This window comes from Solea solea, chromosome 18 (genome assembly GCF_958295425.1).
Source record: "Solea solea chromosome 18, fSolSol10.1, whole genome shotgun sequence".
NCBI lineage: Eukaryota > Metazoa > Chordata > Actinopteri > Pleuronectiformes > Soleidae > Solea > Solea solea.
The window spans coordinates 6,147,203-6,167,498 of NC_081151.1; the positions used below are offsets into that span (position 1 = coordinate 6,147,203).

General features: G+C 42.2%; 1 long non-coding RNA gene across 1 annotated transcript in view; it reads left to right on the forward strand.

Annotated features, from left to right (window-relative positions):
• Positions 1-20,296, forward strand: part of LOC131444467 (uncharacterized) — a 90,497-nt gene that overhangs the window by 53,637 nt on the left and 16,564 nt on the right. The window contains exon 3 of the long non-coding RNA XR_009233732.1: positions 12,284-12,374. This is a non-coding gene — a long non-coding RNA (uncharacterized LOC131444467). The remainder of the gene's footprint in view (positions 1-12,283; positions 12,375-20,296) is intronic.

Consider the following 20,296-nt stretch of genomic DNA (forward strand, 5'->3'; position numbering starts at 1 on the left):
GAACGATAAGGATGGCGGTGGACGAGTGAAAGCGCGGGGGGGAGAAATGAAGACTATACAGAGGTGGCAGCGGGAGATGTTGAAAGATAGCAGATAGAAAGAGGAATTCAGTGGAGGACGGGAGAGTGAAAAGAGAGATAATGGCAGTCAGAGGACGGAAGTGGTGGGACTGAGAGGTTATTATGGGATGAAAGCAATCAATGAGTGTGAAGAGAGAGAGAGGAATGGAGTGATGGTGATGGAGAATTGTATGACCGTGTCTCAGTCGATGGAGCTCATCTCTCCTGGACCTCTGTCACCTGTCGAGTCTTTAATAAAGTCTGGTTTAGTTTGCTCCCAGGCGCCAGCGCAGCTCGCTACACGAGTGGTCTCGTACGTGACTGACAAAACTACAGTGTCAGCATCAAATAAAGGGGGGGGGGGGGGGGGTCCACTTCACGCTGAAATCACTCACCTATAGTTTTATTCATAAGTGAGTGATGCAATTCGCCCGTGGCTTCCTCAGGTCCACTCGGCTGAGCTGGATAACAGATCGTGTAAGCAGACTTTTTTTTTTTGGCAGCAAACAGTCTGGAAATATACAACTCACATTGTCAACAACAATCAGTGATTGTTACAGACTTTATGTTGTTTCAGCCGCCGCTGTCAGAACTGACTAATCCACTCGGCCTCATTCTTCCCTCCATTTACTAAACCTTGTGTTATTGTTGTGTCACATTTTATTTCATACAAATGTGATTGCTTTTATTGTCTTATATATAAATTTTTTTTACTTGTTTATTCAACTTCATACCAGACTTTATCCTGAATATTTGGACTGTGTTCCCTGTGATATGCCAGTGGTAAAAAAAAAAAAACCAGCACACACATGCACACATTTACACACAGCTATCCTTTAAGGGTTGTTTATGGACAGATTTAAAAGCATTATTCCTAACCTTAAAAATAACCAGTTCATGTCTAACCGTAATCTTAACCTAACCCCAATTCTTATTAAGCTTGTCCAATGTCTTCATGTATATTTTCATTTAATGTTTTAATTTCATTTCATCAGATACATAAACAAAATCTGAAGTACTATTAATAGAAATATTTTGCTCATACCTGTCTGCACACCTACAAGTACACAGTATTAGCAGTAACTATTTTAAATGAAAAAAAGAAATGTGTTTATCATATTTGACCCACGTGTAATTCAAAGTGCATGAAATCCAAAGGTTGCACAATATTAGCAACAGCATTTGTTTCTCTTTGAAATAACATTAATATGTCACATGTGACACATGAACTTCTCAAAGTGCATTTAACAGAATACAAAACAAATATCGATGCTATCAAAACTGTCACAGGCCACACAGATTGCTTTGTTTATGGTCAGTGCAACTGTAGGAGTTTATGTCAGAGTCTGAGGGAAAAGTGGGCCAATAACCGGTTGCTTTTGGACCACAAGTGGCCCACGAGCCACCATTTGAATAGGCTGGGCTGTAAAAAAAGGATATAAGACACTGTATATTGCATTATTATAGCCTCTGTGTATACATTTTAACATACTAATGGAAGAAAAGCAGCCTAAATGCTCTGTGTAATCAGCGCCTCAGAAATGAGGCTTGTTAGGACCAGGTTTTGGTCTCCATGAGGACTACTGGTCCTGACAAGGTCTGTGTTTATGCCAGATAAGGTCCTGAAAAGGTAAGAAATACAAGTCCTCACACACACACACATGCACGCACACTGTTACCACATCTCATTATTGTCTAAATGATACACTAACCATTTGGACCTAATTGCTTTGGCAATATTGTTTCTTACCTTTCAGTCCAATTGAGCTCATTAAAGTGAAATTGCAGCGAGATAGAGGTTGATTCGTGAGCTGGAGGCGAGGTGGACTGACAGACAACTGCGTCCCCGTGGACGCTGTTGTCCTCATTAGTATGCTGCACCTATGTGCAACACACAGATCCATCGTCGATCCAACAAATAGTTAGGGGGAAAAAGAAAAAAAACCCTATTAGTGACCATTAAGAAGCAATGAGTCCACTGATGCTGTAGAACAAAGCCACACATACTTTCTGCCTTTAACATTCGACAGAAGAAACAAGCGGCCATATTGTTTGCCAATTATCCCCCCACACTATTAGGCTCAGTATCGAGTTCACCGGGGAGGAAGCTGCTGATGGTAAATATGCAGACATAACTGTTATAGTTGTTTACCGGCAAAATGGACCCCTGTGTTTATTCTAAATATGTGTTTATGGAGAAAGACCTTGGTTTGGTCTGAGATGCTTATTTTCTCTCCGGGCCTTTGTCTCGGCGAGTCTGGCTGTAATTTCAGCAAAATTACATGATTGGGAAACTCAAATGAGATCCCGACAGACAGCCAGGAAAAATCAATTAAATGGTCGAGGCTGTGGTAAGGCAGACACAAACACACACACACACACACATCAAAGTATTCAATCAAAGATATCAAACTCAGATTCATGCTTCCACAGTGCAAACATAAAACAATACAGAGACAGCTATTCTGCTTAGGACACTGCATTGTCTTCCATTTTGTGCTTTGGACCGTGTTACCTCCCCCAACCTTGACCATAACCATTTAATATAACTAGGTAATGCCTAACCCTAACATTAACCTAATCAATAAAAATGTTATCCTTAAACTTAACCCTCAGAACACAGAGCATTTAGGCTGCTTTTCTTCTTATATCCTTTTTTCAGCTCAACCTATCTGATGAGATGATTTATTTTTCCCCTTTTTCACCAATTTTATAAACACACCTGAGCAAAAACCCCTCAAATGATTTAAAAATCGTATTGAAGCTGGAAAATGTGTAAGTACGTCACAACTCAGTGTTCGCGTGGCTCGTTTTTATGAACAAAAAGAAATGAAAGGCAGTCCATTTAGTGGAACATGTGACCTATAAACACACACACACACACACCCAGGATGTCCATATATGTCATCTTATCTTTTTATTGTTACAGATATAATGTTAACATGTTAACATTTCTACATTAAAAACATCTATATTTTGGTAAGTAGTGTATGTACTCTGCATGAGTCCAACATCAGTATTTCTGTTTAAGGGAAGCATTTGGTTTTGGTCGCTTTTTAATAATGTCGCCCACTTTAGCATCTCTGCTATAAATTCTGAGCAAAATGAAACATCAACGTGAGGAAGAATCTAGTCACGAGTGAGCCAACGTGTCATCCTATTTTTCAGTTTGTTCAAGAACAGATCCCAACTACTCTTTGCCACAATGTTGCTCTTTCTTCCCCCGAAGCACAAAGGTGAAACAATTTTGTGAATATAATCCAGATATTTTCATATATTTATTTTGGTAAATAATGTTTTTTTTTCTTTTTTTCTTAAAGTGAGGTGGTGAGGTGGTGCAGTTAAGGTGTCATAGCTGTTCATATTCCTCAGGTATAACGCTGCAGCACTTTGTCTTTGGAAAGTGAGAACAATGACAGAATCAGTCGCTAACCCTCCGTGTCACATTCTTTTCTGTTATTTCACATTCAGAACACGAGTGTGACAATGAGTTTCCTCCGAGTGGGAATTTCAACATTCAAGTGCACTCGACTTTTAGTTGTGTTCAGTTGACTGCAGGCAAATTAAAGTTTTTCCCGTGACGTGTCTTTTCAGACTTGTTAAAGGTGGAGTTGGAGAGTCTGTCAAAACAGTCAGAGCAGGCTACATGTTGAATTCAAAAGTCCAAGGCCCTTTCTTTACACCTCCCTCCAAAGCTCCGCCTCCAGAGCACAGGAACGCACAACGAACCCAGATTCACAAGCACTGCGCAGCATCGGTAACTTTCGGTACTTTCCGGTGACGCCAAGTTTTTTTGGACGCTTGTTCAACTGACAACGGGATACCTAAAAAACAAAAAACGGGGCCACCAAGTCAGAAGTTTGCAGCCCTTTCTGAGCTTTCTGTTGTCACCATCATTCAAACGCAGCACCGATGTTCACTCTGGTCTTGGATCGCTCTGCATCAGCCTTTTTCTTGGCAGTATCTTTCCCCCAAAAAAAACATCTTTCGTTTGCGACCAGCACCTGTTGTTGGCATCTTTTCTGCCATAATGTTGCTGCACCTGTCTTGTTGGAGTTACCAAGGTAGCATAAGCTATGGCGCTGTCTTCTGAGCTTGCGCTCAATATGATTGGATGGTGTTTTTCCAGGCGTGTCCGTTCCACAGCTGACTGACATTAATTGGTTAAAATCAGGGTGTGAAGAGGATTTTAAGCAATACAGTAAAAGATGCTCCAGAAAAGAATCTCCCACCCTCTACCTTTAATTGAGCAATTCATACATAGCACAACCTGTGGCCTGGCTTTTAAAGCAGGATGCAGGAAAAATAGAGAAGATGCATCATCCCGCTCTCCAAACTATTGTCCTGGAGGGAAAAACTCCAGAGACAGAGCAGACGTTCAGTACTGTCGTCACTGGTTTTGACGTTGCTGTCGTTGTGTGTCACGTTATCTGAAACCTGATTCGGGATTCGAGAACCTGCCCTCGCAATCACGACATCACATGTGGGGAGGAATATTTATGTGGACATGCAAAAATAAATAAATATAATCTCATAATTTTGGGCAGTCTGAGCCAGGCCTGGTATCAAAGACTCAGAGTTATCTTCTATGACTTTGTGGTTACTTTTCTTCCTCTTGCAGTGACAGCTCGGCTCCAGCTTCCCCGGCATAAACGGCGCAGAATGATGGATGGATCGCCGCTTCAAACGTCTTAACTTGCTTTATCGCGTTGTGTTTAACCGTTAACCTTCATTCCCTAATCTTAAACAAGTACTTTAAGTTACGAAAACCTTTTCAATCACTCACTCAGGTGTGCGTACTTGTTGCACTTCCCTTCACAATGTTCTCCTCTAAGCCGTGCATGTTCTGCAGTGATTACAAAAGTGACTGTTCTGATGATCACAGCTCCCACAATGAGCTCCGTCAAGCTGAAATCTCTCCGTTTCCACCTCCTCATTCACTCTCCATCTTTGCCCACATGATCCCCCGCCTCCTCTGTTTCCCCCCTTTCCTGTCACCCCCCTCCCCCTCCTCATAACTCTGTCTTCCTTCCTCCTTCCGTATTCTCTCCCGCTCTCCTCCATTTCTTCAAAGTCGTCTCAGTCTTCGCTGTCAGTGGGCTGAGAGTTACACATCGCTCAGAGCGGCAACATCTGACAAAACACTGTTCACTGACGTTGTCGGGGAGTAACACGCGCGGTGATGGAGAGCCAGAGAGAGTTCACTCGAGCAGCCTGTTCTGTTATGTCACACACAAACTGTACCTACACTTTCATAGTTGTAGATACAGAGTACATCCACTTCACCTCACCGTCGCCTCCCGAAGGGACGGGGACAAACTCCAAATAACAAACACAAGTGAGTGCGCGAGCAATGCGCCACACGCCACTCCTCCACTCCCTCCCTCCCTCCTTCTCATTCTGCATTAAGTGCAGTGGAGTGGCTGGTAACAGTAGCAGTGTCAGGCTTTTATCGCTGTAATTTGCAGTCATACATCAGTGTGACAGTGGCCGGGGCAGGACAGTGTCAGCTCGCGCCCAGACACTAAACTGCACTCTCTCTCCTCTGACATGCGCCAAGGGCAGCCTGATAATGTAGATGTATGAATAAAACAACACAACTTTGATGTCGCAGATCACAATGCATCATTCTTCCGCGTTCCACAGAGAAACACAGAAGTGACGGATGCTGTTCGCTCGCTTGCGAGGATGGGATGAGGGATGCGGGGGGGGGGGGGGGGATAAGCGATGCACTGGTCATGGCTGGACTTCAATCAGAGATGCTCTGGTGAAAACATACTGCGGGGCTGTTTATGCAGTGGCTCACATCTGCATTCAAAGGGAAATGGCTGAGGGTAGGCTGCACAGAGAGAGGGAGAGGGAGCGAGGGAGGGAGAGGAACAGTGATACAGAGGGATGGAAAACAGGAGGAGAGGGATAAAATGTCATATAGCCGGGGTTGACAGATGGGGAAGGTCCATCCATTCCATCGCAGAGTATATGGTGGGATACAGATGAAGGGGAGGGGATGAAAAGGGAGCAGAGCAATAGCCGCAAGGTAGAAGAGGACTGTATTAGAGTGCGTGAGTACAGGGAGTAACAGGGGGGGAGGTTGGGGGGCGGGGGCGGTGCAGCCTGAGGGAATTAGGAATGCAAAGAAATGAGCGGAGAAGTTAGAACGGCCTGACGGAGAAGAGGAAATGAGGAGGGAAATGTGCAGGATGATGAAGGTGAAAAGGTACAGGTGGATTTGAATAGCAGGGGGAGACAGAGGATGAGGGTGTGTGGGGGGGGGGGGGGGGGGCGTGACAGGGAGAGGGGGAGGATTGGTAAAGGTTAAGAGGGATTTTGTTAGATCTGCTTTCTTTATTCCATTCTGACTGATTTTAATGGGGTCTTAAAATCGCCGTGAGGTTACCAAGGCAACTAAAATATAGTGTTGGACTGGCGGTGGGACATTTTTTATCTGTGCAGAGAGAAGGGACCGGGGAATTATCTATCTAGTGACGGCTCCGAGAGAGAGCTCTGTGTGTGCACTTACACACTGCTGTGTGTGTGTGTGTGTGTGTGTTTGCAGGTGTGTTACCTCCACTGAGGAGGCTGTCTGTCTGGTTTTGTGCAGCATAAGTCAAATAGTGAAGTACATTTTGATAACAATGTAGGACAGTGGTCAGCAATTGGTAATCAGTATCTGGTCCGGCAGCTGATTTAACAAATCTGAATCTAAATTATTTGCGTATCTACACAAAATAATAGAGTTCAGAGCTTTTATTCTGAAAAAAATAGATACAAATAGATTCTGTTGCTAGAATTGACAATTAACTTCAACTAAATGTTTGGTTTGAAAAAAAATAACAACACTGCTGTTGTCATGGAGACAGCCAGGTTTGGGGAGTAAACGTCCGTAAAATAACTATTATAATATGTTAGGTTCAAAGAAGAAGCAGTAGTTAATAGCATTGTCAGCTTAAGGCAGCAAACGTGGGTTCAAATATTCAATTACTTACAAAAATTGCCACATTTACTTGCTGATGTAGGATAGTGATCTGACTGGTGACCTGTCCAGGGTGTGACCCTGCTTTCCGCCCAGTGTGAGCTGAGATTAGCACAGCTCACCCCTGTGACCCCTGCAAGCGGGAGAAGATGGATGCATGCATGGATGGATGGTAGTGATCTGGAAACAGATCCAGATTAAAGAATAAAAACCTTTGAGATAGGGGAGTTTTTTTTAATACAACAAAGTACCCGTGTTAGTTGAAATCTGCATCTGTAATCTGTATTGACTGATTTTGTGTCAGTCGTTGAATCTATGTTTTTAAAGTGTGTATGAACGTCTCTTTCTTTTGTTTTCCTGCGTTATTGTATTTCTGTCCTCGCGAGGAACATTTTTAGATGACATTCACAACAGTCACCGAGCTGAGGTGAAATTATTATTATTTTCATCACACTGATTTCAACCGCTGAACTTTTCTCCTGGAAGTTTTCTCGTGAACTCTGAGGTCTATATTTGTATTGCCGAGCAAACAGTACTGGATCTTTTGAAGGAACAGAGAACAGGTGAATTTAGGTGCCAGAGCTATTTCGGAAGTATACGCGCGACTACTGTATGTGTCACATATTTCTATAAACAGATTCTGCATGTGAGTGACTATGCAAAATCTGGGCTGGAAGGCTTCTGGTTTCTGTATGACCGTTCATTGGTTGTCTACAGGTAAACACAAATGTGGAACACAATGATCTAGTGCATTTATAATGCAGACGTAAAGGAGGTTTGTCTGCCGTCCAACACCAGAAGGCCCTTAATATTGAGCTCAAAGGCTAATTTGTCATCAGACAATAGATTTTTTAATAGAGGACATTTGAAATGGGTCTCACATGGCTCCACATCACAACGTCACATTTACAGAGTAAGGTCAAGGCCGTAGAACATCATCAAAGAGAGACACCAGGGTTGACCCTACAAGGGTGAATAGAATTATTTACTTCGAGTTATTGGCACAATCTGGATTGTGTGTTCATTTGCCCCAGCCGGTGTCCTGACGTAGCTGTGAGCCGGCACTGAGTCCCTGATAGACTCTGGTTCTTTCATTTTCTCCCGTCCAGTATCTACCTTTTCTCCTGCGGGAGTGGATTCATAAATCCTCGGACAACGACAGACGTTTCGCCCAAATTGAAAAAATGTTTTACTTTTGGTAAACTGAGGTCCAGTCCCGTCATCACACTGACCTTGTATACGGCCGCGCTGCCTCTCTGATTCACTGCGTTCTGTATAAACAGACTAGGATTGTGGATAAACGTGTGTTTATTTATTTACTGACAATTCCAGGTACATATTTGTGTGACCTCTATACCCATGTTTCTTTCATCTTTCCCCTATGTTAATATACTTTGTACTGTCTCTGTCTGGTTGTGGGACCAGTAAATGATTATCTTATCTTTTCTCGTCTTGTATTTATAGGACCATAACCTCTGTTACACTCAACAAAATAAAAGGAAACCTTGCCGGATCATACGACCTGTAAACCCCTCACCAATGTTTTACTACCTGTTTGTCCCTGATATTGGTTTCACTCTCATATAAAAATTTGCTGTTTATTTGTCTTCGCAGAAATCAAAAGTAGCCTGGTGAAGAGGCAGGAATCGCGACGCAGGATGTAATAAACTGAGATGATCCTTAAAGGAATGCAGTGTCCTCACGAGTATAGAATATTTGCGTGTGTGCAGAAATGTGTTCCGTTTCTATGCACCTGTGCACAGTGGGTGCCTTGTACAGGTGTTTTACCTCAAGTGTGTGTACTGTGTGTGTTGTGTTTCCCTTTGTCTACCTGTGTATGAGCCTCGCTGGCGTGCGCGCACATGCACCCATGAATCTGCCTGTCCGCGTAGCTGTGCTTGCACTATACGAGAGAGTGTGAATCATCAGAAGCAGCGGAGCCATAAAGCCCAGAGCTGTTAGGCAGGATGGCTCCTGGAATGATCACAGGGCGGCTGTGCTTCTATTTCCGAGGCAGCCGTCTCTGTGGGAGGCTGAGGAGCTGCTGCTGCTGCTGTCGTGCGTGTGTGCGCCGGGACCTCGAGGGTTAGCCGGTACAGAGTCACGCCTGACAGCACAGCCAATGGCCATAACATCAGCGACAATGATTGAACACGTGAAATATGTGCTCTTTGCCCGTGGTATTGGACAGGGTGGAGGTTAGAGGTAGGGTCAGGGTAAGGGTTAAGGTGAGAAGAAAATTGCCTCTTTGGAAAGGAAGCCTCCCTCGCCCGCTGCTCCTGCCTCCTCCGTCTTTTATTAGTCATTGTCGGGAGCTCGCCGTGGTGACAAACAAGACATTTGTCAGATTTGATTTCTTCTCCGCAGCAGAACTTTGCTCATTACCCTGACAGATCACTGTAACATTAATAATGCATATGTGCACACTGCCAGGACAGATCTATATAATTGCACTCGACAAAACATCCCTCTGATATTCACTAATGCGGCATAATTCAGAATAATAAGATGAGCTTAGTTTAGTGCAACGTCAGTACGTTTGCAAACTGGACTTCTGTGTTCATGCCAGTATACAAGTGCTGGGACGAACTATCAATTTATTGTATTTGTCATGTCCGACCGCACAAGTTCCTGTTTTATTTTGAAATGTTACATGTTGTCTTCACTTCCTGCCCTCCTGTGTTCCCGCAAAGTACAAATACTTTGTTACTGTGCTTCAGTACAAAATTCACGTATCTGTTCTTTACTTTGTTATTTGTATTTCTAGCAACGTTTCCTTTTACTCCACCACGTTTCCTATCTTTTGTTACTCGTTACTATCAAGAGTTGGTATTATGGTCTGTATTTATATAGAGCTTTTCTAGTCTTGATGAGCTGCTGTAACATAAGTTAAGGGGTTAAGCGTCTGTTCAAGGACACATAACGAGAAGAGTCAGGAATTGAACCCACAGCCTTCCAGTTGAAAGACAACTCGCCCTACCACTGATACGCCATGGCTCAATCCTAACTCCTCACTTTTTGAATATTTTTTTTACTTAAGTAATATTATAAAAAAGTAATTTTCTGGTAAGATTTATGTACTCTTTTAGGTGCTTTTTCCCCTAGTTTCCATTTTCCAGTAGACCTATTTCATGACAGTCCACAAATGTACCGGTCTGGATTCCGCCATGTTTTTCTCACTGTCTTCTTCTTCTTGTGTGTACCGGTCAAAGCCTGTGGGTGGGGCTAGTTTGGGTCATTTAATGCAGTAATAGTTCTTGTATGTTCATGTGTGTTCAACTGTCCAGTTTTAGTCAGACGAACACAATAATGTTTCCTAATGTCAGGCAAATGCACTGACTTTTTCTTTCTGATAAAAAGCCTAATTAATAATAACACTATACCCTGATTACTGCATGAGAAGCCCAGTTAAAATGTAAAAATGCTAATTAGCTATATGCCCCATTTAGATGGTTGAAACGTGGGGAAAAAAGACAAATTAGACATTGTCTTCTATATTTGTGCCCTTCAGCTGCCGCCGGCTCTTTTCGTGTGTTTATGCTTCTTTTCAGCCTTTCTTCTGTTTTACTCCCTAATCATTCACCAGTGCCAGTGTTTACATTCGCACCACCCACAGCCATCATTAGAATACAGTATATGCAGCCACTGTTTTGCATGCTTTCACCATTTGTATTAGTTGGATGACATTTTGTGACAAGTGTGGGTTTTTTTCTCGTTTTTTTTCTTTTTTGTCGTTTACCTTCTACTTCCACTGGAGAGACTAAATGGAAGCTCCGTGGAATAGCAAATGAGGAATAACAACATTATTATTGTTAAGCGTTTCATAAGTAGTTTTGCAGGCAAGCACATCCATCAGAGCTCCAGGGGAGGGCGAGTGGAGGCGGGGAGGGGGGGCTCAGGAACCTGGTATATGGGGGCTGCACAGTGGTTTGGAGGTTGTTCCTGCTTTTATCCGACGGTTGATGGCTCCAGATAACAGCGCAGGGTATGGAAGCTCAATAGTGCCATCAGCAGGTGCAGGAGAGCAGCGCTGCTCACTGTAGCCAGCTCTGAGCTGTGCCGTCATCACGGGTGATATTCAGTTAACACATCTGGAGTCTCACAGAGGCGTTATAAAAATAGAAAATAGGATCAGCTCATAAAGTTCAGTTCAGTTCAGAGCTTTATTTTCCTTCAAGGGGAGATTTGTTTTGCAGATGGTAGTACAAATGCAACAAAACAATAAAAGAAACACAATAAACAAGGACAAAGGGCAACACACACACACACAGACACACAGCACAACCAGACTTGACTTAAAGCTACAGTGTGGCAGTTAACAACATTTATTAGTGAAGTGGCTGCTGAATATACTGTGTTGGAGAAACAGTGTAGCCTTCAGTTTGCATCACAACTCAAAAGATGTTTGGTTTGTCTGGGCTACCGTAGTGGTCCAAAATGGCGGCCTCGTACAGCTGACCCGGCTCCTGGAGTAAATATAAAAGGCTCCTTCTGGGTTATTGAAAAACAATTCATACAATCAGGTGATTTTACTCTTACAGAACATGACATATAATTATTACATCTTCAATGTTGACAATCGACAATCAATTTTCAATTTTATAATAACCAATAATGTATTGCAAATTGATTGTAAGGGAAACAAGAGGGAAATGACCAGGCAATCAAATGGTGATGTTTATTTATTATTTATTATTTTCCAAAAAGGGTCAAAAGTACAAATGAGTATAAATATGGGCCCAATAAAAGAGGTTAACTCAACACAGTGACCTGACAGAGGGAACATACAGTATATACTGGCTGATATGACTATTTGGAAACAAGAGGGTAAACTAAACACTATTAAAAACAACAATCCACCCCTTTGCTTGTCAGCTGTTGGTTAGGTCCAATTCCAGGGCCTCTGCATATAGCCAGGCTCCGCCCTCAGTCACATCTTTTGGCTAAACCAGGAAGTAAGACTGGACATCAGGCACGGTAACACAAACAAAGAAGAAAAATGACAGTGAAATGACAAACAAAGTAAACTAAATGTACTGTGTAGTGTCAAATGTAGACATATCTAAATATCTAGTGAATATTATCAGACTTTATTCAACTGTGTGGCTGCGGATTCAGCCTTCATGTAGACGTGTGTGGTCACAACTGGACACAATGGACCATACCTTCTGCAAAAACACGTCATAGACTTATGTAAATAAACTGACATTATTGACAATAAAAGAGTAATATCTTCACATCGTCCTCACAGGGTCTGATGAAGGATACACCGTTCTGAAGGGGAGGCTGTGGGACTAAGGTGAAGAAGAGCCTGGCTCATGTCCAAACTATTCTCTGCCAAGGTTAGTCTTCTCTGCTCTGACCTTTAAAACCCTGTCAGCCATGATCCCGAACATTAGAACGTACAGTGTGGGCCTCGTCCTGCCCAGTAGAGAGGTCAAGGTTTTTTTCTTCTACATTTAAGGTTAGACAAACCTATAACGTACACTGTAAGTACATGTTTATCCTTATATAATGTGTGCAATAGTGACATTTACCATTTAAAACAGTTACTACAGTTCCAACTGCAGGGGCTTGGTTGCCAGAAGCTGAGAGAAATGCATCCATAACTGGCCCACCATCTGTTTTATTTTCATAAAGATTGAACCTATTTGTGTAATTTTAGTGTGTTGGCTACAGGCGTGAAATTGTGAAATGACCACATGAGTGGAGACGACATACCGTAAAGACGTTACAGTATATGTTAAATATCCAGGGAGAGAAGCTCCACTTCCCTCTTCTCCTGTGGTCGAGGGGTCGTGAGACTTTTTATCGTGGCATCCAGTGGGGTTTTTTTTTAGTACTGGCAGCACCATTGTTATCAGTGAAGCCAGTTTTTCCAGTTTAACATGTTTCGTCAATCTCATGATGCTCATAGTGGGTTTTCATATAATACATTACGCAAGTAGCTCATTTATCTGTGCCTAAAGTCATTGCAGGTTCCACAGTATAGACTTGATAGAGGATCTTAACTGTGGAAAACAAAAAAAAGCTTCTTCTTTTTCAAGTCACGCATTCTTTTTAGCCGTTTGTCTCTCACGCACGCACACACACACACACACACACACACACACACGCACGCTCATGCCTACTGGACACAGAACAAATCGAACACACACTACACAGTTTTTTTTTTTCCCCCTCCATAAATAAGTGCGGCCCATCCATCACAGAGCCTCAGTGGGCTCTGTGTGCCCTGTGGCTATAGTTCAAACCAGCAGCAGCAGCAGCAGCACACAGGGGGACGGACAGAGAAGGTCATCCCAAACCTCCACAAGGAGACAGTAATAATAATCATCATCCCTTTTTAGTTGTGTGTGTGTGTTGTTTCCTTGTGAGTGAAGCAAATGGCCTACAGTGCGCTTAAAGGCGTTCTTCTTCTTCTTCTTCTCCCCCCTTATCCTTATCCTCGCTTCTTTGTACAGATTTTCCCTCTGTCCGGCACTAACAGTCTAACAAGTGTGAAGCCTTCAGTGTTACAGGGCAGTCGATGCAAGGCCTGACAGGGAGACGGGAGCTCACGTGGAGCTGCAGGAAACACAGACAATTTCCCCCGCCCTCACCTCTTAGAGCCAGGACGCTACAGTAAAGCGAGTCCGTGGCGCTGAGATTTGTCCCCTAAGTGTGCGATTATTTCCCCTCATGACGAATCTGTCCAGAAAGATTAATTTTAATAACAGAACGGAGATGGAAATTTGATTTGGTTCGTCAGCGATTTACTGAACCGAGTCCATTTGAGTGAATTTCAGCTGAATGAGGGGAAAAAAATAACAAAGGCGTAACCCTCCAGTGTAATATAATTTGCCCCCATGTTATCAGTCATCGCGCAATAAAATACATCAAATAGACTTTTCAATGAAGAAGAATTCAAAAGACGTTTTATAACGTGGGTGTTGTTATCGTAGACGCCCCGTTTCTGTCCTTGTGTTATAATATATTCATCAGTGCTTATTTTAGGTTTGCTGAGAAGTCAAAGTCAAAAACATTTCAATGAAAAACACACGTTATTTAGCCAGTTAAGAGTGGATTTAAAAATATACTGGATAAATATCATTCAATAATTCCCTCAAACTTGTTTGAGCTTGGAGCAGAAATAATCTTTTTATACATTTCCAATAATGTATCAAATGTCCACTGAGGATTCGTTCGACTTATCTGCACTACAAAGTTAGCAGGTGAACAAAGGAGCATTTAACATATTTCATGCAGGATGTATTAGAGATGAACAACAGAATTACAGAGTATTTGATTCTGATTCACCACATTGACAAAAACATCTAGACTCCAAATCAGTTCTGACATCTGCTGAATGTATCTTTCAGATACTGTTATTGTTCCGTGTCACTTTTCATCCTCTTGTAATAACACTACAAAGAAATTTGGCTCCTGAAACTCTTTTGCAAAGTATACTTCTATTCAATCTCGTATCTTATTCTACGTGTTTGTATCACGATGAGCAAGTGACTCACTTTTCCTGATGACGAGTGTTTGAAAAGCAAAGGTTTAACTGCTCCAGTGTGTCATATTTAAGAGGGCTTATTGAATTAAACTGAACAATCAGCCTGAATGGACAAACTTAATTATTACACAAATGAAGAAGCATAACATTATCTCATAGTATGTGACTGCACTGCAGTTGTCACTATTTCTTGAACACTGGACCTTTTAAAGTTGGTGGAGAACATATGACAATGTTTGCTTGTGTTTGTGCGTGTGTGTATGAGAGTGTGTGCATGTGTGTAGCACTACAACAGAGGTTTACTTGAGAAGGTATTTATATACAGTAGGTGAGTTGTTTATTTTTAAACAATGGATGGTCCTCTCTGTCTCTCTCTCTCACACACACACACACACACACACACACACAGATGTTTGTGCAGCTATTCTTTTATAGGACACTGCCTGAACACAGCCTTAACCTAACCACTTTTTTAAATCTTGGGCCTAAAGTAAACCAGTTCCTACTGCTAGTATTGACAAGGTCAGGGATTATGCCACAAAATCTAACCTAAAGTCTGCCCCACACTAGAGGACAATTGGAGGATAATCTATCTATCTATCTCTGGACGCAGGGTTTTACACAAACATTACAGCCTCTGTTAACGGTCCCTCAGTCTGACAATGGATCGATTGGATTAATAGTTAGCAAGTTAACACAGTCGAGTAAAACTAACCAGCAGGCATCGTGATGAATGGACGGCCACCGTTAAATGTAGTGTGACTTGCACAACAGCAGCTCTTGGTCAAATTACGTCTGGGCATTAAAAGCACTGAACAACACGCAGTCTGAGGCGGTGTCATTTTTTATTTACCTGTGTCGCGCTTCAGCAGACTCACCTGCGGCCATTAAAGTCAGACACGAGATCATTCATGAGCCGGTGACGCAGGTGAACACGTGTCTTGCTGTTTTTTAGGCTCTCCTTTCATAACTTTTACAGCATAGAGCCGAACAAAGTGAGAACTGAAATTTCTTTTTAAAATCCATTATGTGTAGAGTGCAGTGCAAACCCCGCTCACTTCCCTCACCAAACCCCCCGAGGACATTGAGATGAATGGGCTGAGAGTGTGAGCAGCACATTCTGTAGCAGAGTTTCTCCCACAATTTCCTTTTGCCTTCAGGCACATTTAAGTACGGAAGAGTATTTGAGCCAAAAAACAGCTTCACTTCTGGGATTAAAGTCAGAATCCTGAGATTAAAGAAAAAAGTCAGAATCCTGAGATTACAGAAAAAAAGTCAGAATTCTGAGATTAAAGAAAAAAGTCACAATTCTGAGATTAAGAATTGAGAATTCTGACTTTAATCTCAAAATTCATGCTGTTTTATTATTTGTTTTCTTTCTTTCAATGTTTTTTTTACATGTGGCCCTTAAACTCTTCTGTATTTAAGAGCTGCTTTTATCACATAGAATTAACACACATGGTGCTTTAATGAAGCAGAAGGTGTGCGACTGTAATCTGTTGCGCAGTGTTTGCACACAGTCACGCCAAAACAAACGGTTGACTTGTTGACACGAGTAGGTTACACCTCGGCGAGTCACAGCGACACATCGCAGTTCTGACTGACAGAAAGGATTCGACCGTGCCTCCTTTTTTTTTGCCTCCGCAGTCTAATTAGGGACTAATCGCTGTCAATTAAGTGAGTGAATTTATGCGACATGACACATTCTTACAGAGCTCCAGGGTCTCGTGTAGCCTCGTTTTGATCAGAAACGTAATGTGGGTTTTCTGCTTATTTATAGGAGGCTCTTAACCTTTAAAACTGCGGGGAATGAGTCCGGGAGCGGCCGGAGACCTCGGGGATTTATGTCCCCTAGTAAAATAAGATTAGTCCCAACCTCTCTGCAGCACTCTCCCCTTCAGTTCAATACTACGTTGTAATTTATTCATCTGATAGCAAAGATTAAAGAGAAACTAATGTCCGATAGCACCATCTGCATGAAAATTTAGATTATCTATTCAATGGAGAAAAAAAAAGAAGACCATTTTCATTTTTAATATGGTCTTATGTGAATGTCTTTATTAAAACGCAGATGGGTCACTGCATTTAAAGTGTTTTACTGTTTGAGCTGGGTTTATGTTAGCCGCTGTATGCCGGCTTTTGGTTGCTGTCACGTGAATTTGGCCAGTGGAAAAAGTGCCAAATAATTAAATCAATGATTAAGTATTAAATATTCAGATACCTATGAGATTCTCGCTCCAAAAAAGAATCAAAACAGCCCAAAGAAGCCGAATGGAACCACTTTTGTAAAATGTTTTCACCCCAAATGAAGTTATTTTTCCTACATTTCCTCTCACTCCTGTAAACACCTGTTTGTAAAACTAGTCCCTCCAACCTCACGGAGCTGCCTCCTATTAGCAAAGTAACGGTGAGCAGATGTTTGAAAAGGCTGCTGCTGCCTCTCACTGTGCCTTTATGACGACTCGCAAATCTGTAATGTTTTTATTTAAATGCAAATGCAACGCCTGGAATATAAACTTTCTAGTACCGTAGCTTTGTTTTCTTTATTAATTAAAAGGATGTTCAACATGTATATATGTAATCCCTCAAGCAAAGATTTGTCAATCCACTTTGTTTGTTTCTTTGAACAGCCGGATGAGCTTCGTACTTACTTGCTTATACTCCATTTCCACCACATTTCACTGAGACACACATTCACCTTCTGGCAAGTAAGCATATCCATTAGCATTAATGTTTGTAGTGCTCCTTACTTTTTCTTTTTTAAACTTGGGATAGCACACATTCACCATCTGGGTCATCTTTAAAGAGAGAGGTGGCAAAAGCATTGTAACATTATCACTGAGCGCAGGTTTGCCAGCTTCATAAGGAAATGCTGAATAAATAAAATCACATTCTCTTCTCAGTTATACTGTTTACATATTGCCGCCGCCTCCTCCTCCATGTACCTGATAAACTGCTCTTTACATACTGTAGGCTACATTACCCACACACACACTTTCACTGTTGAGTGAAAGCAGTTTGGCTGTTTGATAATAGTATTTCTGTATATGTAACGTTCTATCAACCAAATGTGAATTTAGAAATCGACATAATCATTTTATTATGTTTTTGCAATCTTCTTTTTTCTTTCTTGGCTGAGCAGTATATCCTCCTGTCGCCATTTTACCTTTACAAACCAGATTTTGGATTTTGCAGCTTGCGAGCTAACGAGGAGTTTCTAGACGGAATCCTGGCTACCGCGAGGGTGCGTCTAGATTTCTAGGCTACATTAGTGGACTAATCTGTAGAACTTTTGGCAACACCTAGCTGTGGTGTTGTTGTATTACCTTCTCCCAAGAAGAAAGCAACAGGACCTTATGTTGAGTTTATTTTTGCAGGTTCGCCGCTGTATGTCTTTCCCAGCAGCACACGTCGCATAAAACAGAGCCTCATTTAATGCCTGCTGTGAGGAAAAAGCACACAACACGTCATGTGTTTGTCGAAAATCCGACCTTTTCTTGCTCTGATTCTCTTCACTCAACAATAATGTACTAGTATATGACAAGCTTCGTCTTAGTATCTGACTTCCATGTATATCCCACAGGGAAAATAGCACTTTGTTGTTTGTCACACATTCTACTAAACAGATTAATGGAGTGTAAAATCAAATGCATTTAACGCTGGTTCATGCATTATTGTGGAAATGCACAGAAAGAGGCGAATCATCTCGTGATAAAATATGACCTTAATGATAAAAAGCTAATGGAGTTTAAGAGACAAATAACCAATCTATTGAATCTGGGAAAGATTATTTCCAAGGGCTCCTTTTTCTCTTTTTTAAAATCCATAAGTAAAAGAGTCATGATGCTGGTGTTTAAACTTTACAATCTAAAGTAGTCATTACATTGATATAAGGGGAAATCCAAGGAGAAATCATATTTTTATGTACTTTTAATAAGTACACTTGGGATAATAACGAGCCAGGAGTCGTTTATGTCCATATTTTCATCCAACAGTGAGCTGACGCTGGATGTAGTGTATGTGCAGGAAGCAGTAAAACGGCACATTTTAATGGTTCAAGGATACTCAGCCTTGAAGAACCTAATGTATGCCTTGCTGCCAGTCCACAGGACGGCAGGTCGAAGCGCTCAAGGAGAGCGGAGCACAGTGTGAGCGCGTACGGAGTGTATTTACAGTGGAGACATGTGATGAGGTCTGGTTTTAATAGAGCACAGAGCCGCTCTCGCAGCCAGCTGCGTTCAGCGGCCTCAGAGGAAAGGTGCCAAGGAGAGGTGAGGAGCACAGAGAGAGAGGGAGAGAATAAAGTGAAGTGGAGGGTTTTTAATAAGCTTGTGGGGATATTTGGACCTGACAAGAACAAAAAAAAGAAGTTGGCTGCAAAGCCACCTCTGGTGACTCACAACCTCGTTAGCAAAAAGCAGATTTTAAGGGTAAAAGGTAAGTGGTTGGAACTTTAGATACGACTGTGACTGTGTGTGTGTGTGTGTGTGTGTGTGTGTGTGTGTGTGTGTGTGTGTGTGTGTGTGTGTGTGTGTGTGTGCGCGCGTGCGCCAGCCTGAAACTGTTCTCCAAAGAATAATGACATCATTTCTTTCTGAAAATTTCCAAAGGTGACGCGCGTGGTAAAGTTGAAGTGACAAAGCCATACAAAAGCCGAGTTGTTCACTGTGCATATGCACAGTATATGTATACATGTGTGTGTATATCTTGCCTTTGCAGCAAGAAGACCCGGGTCCGAGCCCCGGGTTGGAACAAGGGTCTTTCTGCATGGAGTTTGCATGTTCTCCCCGTGTGTGCGTGAGTTTTCTCCGGGTTTTCCGACTTCCTCCCACAGTCCAAAAACATGCAATATGGGGATTAGGTCAATTGGACACTCCAAATTGACCGTAGGTGTGAGTTTTGTCTCTAGTGGCCCTCTGATGGACTGGCGAACTCTCCAGGGTGTGACCCCGCCTATTACCCTATGTCAGCTGAGATTGGCTGACATCGGCAGGATAAAGCGGTTGAAGGTGGATGGATTTATACATATTGAGTTGGCTTAAAAACTGTGTTTGGAAACTCTGACGGATCACAAAATGTCAATAACATTTGGAGGAAACCAACCCTTGTGTCTTGTGTAGTGAACAGTACTGATATCCAACAACAGGGCAGCAGCTCATGGCCAAGTGGAAAGGGAATTTGACTTATACCTCTGAGCAATTGTGTTAATTGGACACACTAAATCCAGCATAAGAATATCTCTGCCAACTCATATATGCAGATCCCTGAAAAAGCAGCTGTGGTGACTCCTAGAGGGAGCAGCTGACAGCAAACACAATGTTAAAGAAACACAACATAAATCAACATTTGAGACTTTAAGTTTACCAATTTACAAAATGTCAAGGCTAAATCCTGTACACACACACCTGTACTCACGCACGGCCACTTTCATTAGGTACACAGGTGTTTGTTCTGCTGCTGCGGCTGCTGTAGCAGCTCGTCTGCTTCACGTTTCAGCGTGTTGTGTATTCAGAGATGTCTCCTGCATACCTTTGTGGTATCAAGTGCTTATTTGACTTTCTGTTTTGAGTTACTGTGTTTTTATCTTTTCAACCCAGTCTGGCAATTCTCCTCTGATCCTCTGGAATCAACAAGGTATTTTCTCCCAGAGAGAACTTGCTGCTCGCTGGATATTTTTCCTCTTTTTTTTACCCGACCTTTTATCTGTAAAGCATAGATATGGTTGTGTGTGTGAAAATCCCAGGAGATCAGCAGTTTCTGAAATAC